This window comes from Suncus etruscus, chromosome 4 (assembly GCF_024139225.1).
Source record: "Suncus etruscus isolate mSunEtr1 chromosome 4, mSunEtr1.pri.cur, whole genome shotgun sequence".
Taxonomy (NCBI): Eukaryota; Metazoa; Chordata; class Mammalia; order Eulipotyphla; family Soricidae; genus Suncus; species Suncus etruscus.
The window spans coordinates 36783413-36790977 of record NC_064851.1 but is presented as its reverse complement, the minus strand read 5'-3'; the positions used below and the strand labels follow the sequence as shown (position 1 = coordinate 36790977).

General features: G+C 41.6%; 1 protein-coding gene across 2 annotated transcripts in view; it reads left to right on the top strand.

Moving 5' to 3' along the window:
* Positions 1–582: 582 nt before the first annotated feature.
* TTLL7 (tubulin tyrosine ligase like 7) overlaps positions 583–7565 on the top strand; it is a 147893-nt gene continuing 140910 nt past the window's right edge. For both annotated transcript variants that reach the window (XM_049771243.1, XM_049771241.1), the window contains exon 1: positions 583–760. The gene's annotated coding sequence lies outside the window, so the exon portion shown is untranslated. The remainder of the gene's footprint in view (positions 761–7565) is intronic.

Genomic DNA, 7565 nt, shown 5'->3' with positions numbered 1-7565 from the left:
TGGGGACGAGTCCCCAAGATGCTCAGAGAGAAGATCCGGAGAGTGCATTTCAAGGACTCTACCTGCCCTGGTGGCGCTTGGCGGCCGGCCGTCTCGGGAGCTCTGTGCACCGAGCTCTGGGCCATGGGGTCCCCTTGGCGGACCCCTTGGGGCGCAAAAGGAAGGGGTCACACCAGCACCCCTCCACAGAGCTTTCGAAGTGGGGGACCCCGCCCTAGCGCTGGGGTTGCTAGGTCCTCTGTTTGCAGCGTTCTAAAGGCGCTCTGAGCGGGACCAAGGCAAGCCGGGAGGGGGGTTCCCTAAAAAACAAAAAGACAAGTAGGAGAGTCCTCAAATAGCTTGCAAAATCGCTGCTCCTCCGCGCGTCCTAGAAGCCCCAAGTCCCCCACAGGAGCTACGAGTGAGGTGGGGTGCGGCGATCCCCCCTTTATGCTTGGTTCCTCCCAGCCATCGCCAGCCCCACGCGGTCTCGCCGTCCGCCCCACCCGGCACGTCGCGCACCCCCGGGCCCGGCTGGCCCTTTGGTCTGGACCCGCGGAGGCCGCACCCCTCTGGGCGGTGCCAGCTGCTCCAGCTGCTCCGGGTCGAGCACCGGAGCCGGAGCGGTGGCTTTCTCGGGCGCCGGGGGAGCAGCGGGCCGCCTGTGCCAGCTGCCGGGCCGCAGGGGGCTCTGCCCAGGAGGAGAGGAGGAGCCCGGGAGTTGCAGCTGGACCGCAGGCTGCGAGGAGGAAAGGAGCGGCGCGGGGCTCTCTTTTCCCTGGTAAGGACCCCCTGCCCCATCCTAGTGACCCCCCCTTTCTGTGTCCCTTAGCCCCTGGGATCAGTCACTGCTCTGGAAACACTGTCCCCCGCGGACTCTGGATGCTGCTGCTGCTTGTGATTCAGCACCCTGCGTGCCCCGAGAGGGTTGCGCGTCTGGGGGAGGGTGCCAATGCCAGCAGCCGCACTCTGCCCCTCAATGCCAGGCTCCCGAGGACCCACCAGGGCGGGAGCATCCACCACCCATCCTCTTGGCTGCTTGCTCCCTGCTTGCTCGGTCTTGAAATCTCTGCTTGTCCCCCTTTTGTTTTGTTTCCTGGGACAAATCCCCCTGGGGGTAAGGTGCAGTCTTCAAAGTGTGTCAGGCGGGTGTCTGTTTCGCACCGGGCCAGTGAAATCAATTCTAGGCCTCTCGGTTTCTGGAACTTCTTGCAATTGGGGGATGCTGACTTCATGGCCTGTTACTGCATCATCAGTTCAGTTTCCTGGCGCACCGGCTTCTGCTGCTACTGTGTCAGCAGGCAGGATTGCTGTCTCCCCAAGTTGTATTTAGATGGCACGAGGCTGGTTCTATTAGAAGAGCAAGAGATGTAAGTGCCATCTGAGAGGAAAGCTTTTAGAGCGGAGGCACTTGTTTTTAGATATCTATTATTACTATTACGTGCGCGCAACCACCCTAATGTGCAGAAGTAAGGAGGCACGGGGAAGTTAAAATCTATCCACTCAAGGTCACAAGACATGAATTTGAGTGCAAGTCTTTTGGTCTTCAAAGATGGCAAAGCCTTCTGTGGTATTAATAGCATATCAACGTGTTTAACATATCCTATATGTATATATGGCCTATTGTGTATTAATTGCTGCATTGATTTTTATTAGGCATAATTTCAAACATCAGCAACAACCTGTGTAAACTCCCTTGTATAGGACAGTTTGCTATGAAAGTGAGAGGAATTCTTTGGATCCCACGTGGAAAAAATTCCTATTTTCTTAGATATCTTATGCCAAAAAACTCTGCACAGTATTGCACCGACTAAGTATTACAATGATCATTGAGTTTTGGACAGGGTTATACAGGGATGTTGCTCAAGATAGCAATTAGGGAAAAGTAATAGAAAAACCAGAAGTTCATATTGGTAAAAGTACAATATAATTTAGGAACTGCAGAGATAGCACAATGACTAGGGAGCTTTGCCTTGCATCCTGCCAACCTTTGATTTAGTGGTTTTCCAAGTTCCTTAATAAATGATCCTGAGCACAGAGCTAGGAGGTAAGCCCTTTTGTGTGGCTCCAAAAGTAAATAACAAACAGACACAAACTCAACCAACTACAAACAGAAGCCTTTAAGGAATGTTGGTAGTAGAAACAGTTGACTAGTTCATGGGTGTTTGACAGAATTGCCTTTAATGCAAGTGTAATGGATAGGTACAGCTGATTGATGTTATTCATTTGATTTGACATAAATCTGATTTGACATAAATGTTAATAACTTATTTTAAAGCCAAAGAACTTGGAAAGATCATACCGCTAGTAATTGGTGAATTGTGGACAAGCACCAATTCTTAGGTGTTAAGTGTCTGTTTAAAGAGGTTGTGTTTAAACTAAGTGTGAGTCTATAATGTGGAAAAGTGAATTGATTTTTTTTTTGCCTTGCTCTCTATGGTTAACAATTTTGTTGATTTGTGTGCTCTTTTCTCTTTTTTGTTTTTGTAAAAACTGCAGATGGTAGGTGTTTGCTTTGTCTCTTGATTTGCCATGTGTTTTTCTCCATTTATGATTCATGTATTTTCTCTTTAGATGGTCAACTTTTTAATGTTTCAGGTGTCAGATTGCTAATGTGCAAATAATCATTAAGTACTATGATGGCAGACAGGAACATACTCATCTTAGCCCATCATTTCTCAAGTATTGAACCATCTGCTTGATAGAATCCTTTTAAAAATTAATAAGGGTATTGATACATAAAACTACTTCTTAAATGAGGTCATAGCATAGAGCTCATATTTACATTTATGATTTAGATTAGATTGTGAGAAAAGTTGGGTCTAGTAATAATTGATTTTTAGGAAGTTAGTTCTTGTTTACATGGCCATAGACTCTCTTCTGAAACTTGCTAAGATATTTTACAGTTCAATTTACATAATTCCAAGACAGAGCTGGTATGAACAAATAAGCAAAGGTACAAGATCACTGCTAAATTTTTCAAACGAGAAGTATACATATGGAGGATTAGTAGGAGTATTTTAAACAGAGGCAGCACATTCAAAGATGAAAAAACTTTTCAGGCAGGAGAAAGCTAGACCAAGAGGTCAGCTGAGAAATGTTTTCTAGATCTAGAGTGAGAAATTCTGACACATTTTGAAAACCAAGAACTGAAATCTGCAATTTAGCTCTAATAAGGAAGCTATGATAGTTTTCCAAGCAATTTAAGTTTCTCTTTGACTGATCTTGCTCATAAATTTTTGTATGCTGTGCTCCAATTTACTGAAGGAGTATTATTTTTGAGGATTGATATTTACAGGATTAGTTGTCATCAAAACCTAGACATTTTTCTATGCTAGTAGAATGTTTTCTTTCCCAAGAAAGTTTGCTTTTTACAGGAATAAAAGGTTTAGTCATTTTCAGTCATGAATAGTAGATAATAGAATAAGAAAAAAACTCACTAAAATCTGAGTAATTCACTATTAATATTTGATGTAGTTCTTTTCATTTTTTTTTGCCTGGTTTGAATCATCATATATGTTACTGATACTTTTTACTTTAAATTATATGGCACTGGTTTTTACTGAATACCTTGTACCATGAATATTTAGAATGTTTATATAACTGTTATGTAGCTATCATAATTTCCTAATCATTATTGCTATAATCATATGAATGCTATATATTATCGATAATAATAAGTAGAACTGAGATTAATAGTTCACTAGCCAAATATTTCAATATTTTAGAGGTTATTTTTTGGTCCTGAGGTCACACTAGTGATGCTCGCCACTGACTCCTGGATTTGTCCTTAGGTGATCTTTTTGGAAGTGTGTGTCTGGAAGACCATTTGTAGTCCCAGTGACTAAATAAGTTTAGTTCTGTGCAAAGTAAGTGTGTTAAGCATCTGTACCATCTGTCTTGCCCCTAGAAATTAATTTTATTTATTAGAGTTTTTTGTAAAATGAGACTTAAAAGTTTAAATTCTTAATTTTACTGTCTTAAGCAAATGGTTTTTGAAGCTATTGTATTGTTTATATTCTCTTTGGCACATTCACCCATTAAGTATTGTACATTAATAATTTATAAGTGTATCCTGTTCTGAGATTATATTATTTTAGTTAACATTGTTTTTTGAGTAGAAAGATTGGTGAGGAATGAAAAAAATAGTACAGAAGATAAGGCATTTGTCTTTCACACAGTCTGTGACCTTACTTAGAATTCAGGTATTGTGTATGTTCCACAAAACATCCAAGAGGTCAATAGTTTTTTTGTTTGTTTGTTTTTGTTTGTTTTTTTTTTGTTTTTAGGCCACACCCATTTGATGCTCAGGGGTTACTGCCGGTTAAGCACTCAGAAATTGCCCCTGGCTTGGGGGGACCATATGGGATGCCAGGGGATCGAACCTCAGTCCTTCCTTGGCTAGCACTTGCAAAGCAGACACCTTACCTCTAGCGCCACCTTACAGGCCCCCAAGAGGTCAATCTTGACCACAGAAATAGAATAAAATCCCCTGAGCAATGCAGGGAATGGCACAAACAAGTGAAAAACACTGTTTAAATTAAGCAGACTAGAGGCTTTCTAAAGGCTAACAGTAAGTGCCAGTGAGGAGAGAAGATGTAAATAAAGCTGAGAAAGGTTTAAGTATGAACAAGAGCACAAGTTATCTAGGAGGTATATTCTGTTTCTAGTATTGTGTTTGCTAACCTCAGTTTCTCTTTTCCCTCTAGTATCCATTAATCTCCTTCCTCTACAATATCTCTTTCCTTCAATCTTTAACTACTTCCCTACTCCTATACCAGATATCCTGGCTATACCTTCTTTATTCTGACTCTACAGAATACAAATATGAATTTTCTCTTGCTCTGTAGATGAGAAATCTACAGTATTTCTGGATCTATATTAAATGATCAACTAAAGTCCAGTTAATCTGATAGAGTTGTGTGTGATGAATATTGACAATTCGCATTTCTTTGCCTCTGCACATAGCCAACATCTCCAACATTTCCAACAGCTTCTTTCTTGTTCAAATGCTCCTCTTTGCTAATTTCCTTTACTAGACTATGCACCTCAATGTTTTCCATCAGTAGAACAGAGTGTAGAGAGGACTAATGCTAAACAAAATTGGCCAGGGACTCTGATTTATTTCCCTAGGCCCTTGCCTGAATTTCCTTCAAGTCTCTCCTAATCCTCTGTGGAATAAATAGGTAGGAAACCATGAGAAGGGAAGCATTAAGATTTTATATTACCAGGTCCAGAGCAGTAACACAGCAGATAGGATGCTTGCTTTGCACATGGCCAACCTAGTTTCCATCCCTGGCATCCCTCAAGCCGGGCCAAAAATAATTTCTTTTTTTGTTTATTTGTTTGTTTTGGGGCCATACCCAGTGACGCTCAGGGGTTAATCTTGGCTATGCTCTCAGAAATCGCTCCTGGTTTGGGGACCATATGGGATGACTGGGGATCAAACTGCGGTCTGTCCTAGGCTAGTGCAGGCAAGAAGGCGCCTTACCTCTTGTGCCACTGCTCCGGCCAAGAATAATTTCTGAGCTTAGAGCCAGGAGTAACTTCTGAGCATTTCTGGGTATAGACTCAAAACAAAAACAACAAAAAGGATACTCTGATAATCTTGGTTGCTAGTAGAAGGGGTGTCAAAGGCTATCAATCTGCTGAGGTCATAGAAGGGGGCAGAAAGAAAGATTGGTTCTACTATCGATCTGCCACTCGTCAAAGAAAACAGAAAGCCTAGTTATCACATTACAACCCTAAAGAGGGTCCTTAACTTAGCACAGGAGAGATTTTCTTTTTGAAAGCCCAAATTGGCTGGAGGAAGTTTTTTTTTTTTTGGGGGGGGGGTATGCCCGGCTATGTTCAGGGGGTTACTTCTGGCTCTGTGCTCAGATATCCACTTCCTGGTGGGCTCAGGGGACTACATGGGATACTAGGGATAGAACTTGAGTGAGCTGACTGCAAGGCAAGGTCCCTATTTGCTGAACTATCATTCCAGCTCTGAAGGAAGATTTATTTTGGTGGAGATTTTGTCTTATTTTATTTGGGACCTGTTATGAAAAACAAATTGCTTAAGATCTCTTGTTAGTATTATCTGTCAGTACTGAATGATATTAGAAAGCATATTTCCACGGAGTGTGGGCAAAGTTAGAGTTTTAAAATAAATTTAGTTTTTTCCAAGATAAATTTAAACAGGCTTGCTTATTTATTGTTTACTACTCCTTATTTCTGTTAGTTTCTGTTTGTCATACTGCTCAGAGTACACAGTATAGTGGACACAACCAAGGTAGTAAGAGTTATTTAGACTTTGGGAAGGTGAATGATAAATTCTTCTTTCTCTTGCACTTTTTCTTTTTTCTTTTTTTCTTTCTTTTTTTTTGGGTTTTTGGGCCACACCCATTTGACGCTCAGGGGTTACTCCTGGCTATGTGCTCAGAAATCGCCCCTGGCTTGGGGGGACCATATGGGACACCGGGGGATCGAACCGCGGTCCTTCCTTGGCTAGCGCTTGCAAGGCAGACACCTTACCTCCAGCGCCACCTACCCGGCCCTTCTTTTTTCTTTTTTTTACTTGTGAGCAACCTGTTGACCTATGTTTCATTTGTCTCCTAAAATTTACTTGGGAAGTCAAAAGTAACTTGGCCCCTTTCAAGGCTGACCCATAGGTCTCTAAGAACTCCTTTCTTTTTTAAGTTGATGATACTGTTGGTCTAGGGAGCATGCAGAGCAATGTATATTGCTTAATTTTTCTAATCTATGTGTGGCACTTAGATTTCTGTGTTACTTTTGTTCTACAGCATAGGCATGTGAAAAATGGAACATTTTGTTTGACAAGTGATTTATTCTGAATGTTTCTGCTTCTTTTGCCGACTTTTATCATCTGCACTGGTGCCACAACTATTTAGTAAAAATAGCTGTATTGGTTTTTTTATAAAAATTCCTTTCCTTTCTTGGAGTTAGAGAGATAGTAGTATTGAGTACTTGCTTTGTACAAAGCAGCCAACTAGGTTTGATACCCTGCACTGAATGTGGTCGATCCCCTGAATTTCACTGGGTTCATGATCCCTGAATACAGTCAGCAGTAAGTCCTGAGTGCCACTGGGTATGGTCCCAAGACAAATAATTTTTTTTGTTTGTTTCTTTCCTTGTTAGTGTGTTTTCAGTGAAGTTGATTTTTATATAGTATCTTTATTTAAACACTGTGATTACAAACATGATTGGAGTTGAATTTCAGTCATAAAAATAACACCCCCCTTCACTAGTGCAACATTCCCACTACCAATGCCTCCCAGCTCCTTCCCCACACCCTGCCTGTATTTGAGATAGGCATTCTTCTTTTCTCACTCATTAACACTGTCATGGTAATTGTTAGTGTATTTATTTCTCTAACTGCACTCATCACTCTTTGTGGTAAGCTTCATATTGTGAGCTGGTCCTTCTAGTCTTCATCTCTGAGCATTGTTACAATAATGTCTTAGTTTTCTTAAGACCCATAGATGAGTGAGACTATTCTGTGTCTCTCTCCCTCTGACTTATTTCACTCAGCATAATAGTTTCTATGTTCATCCATGTATAGGAAAATTTCATGACTTCATCTC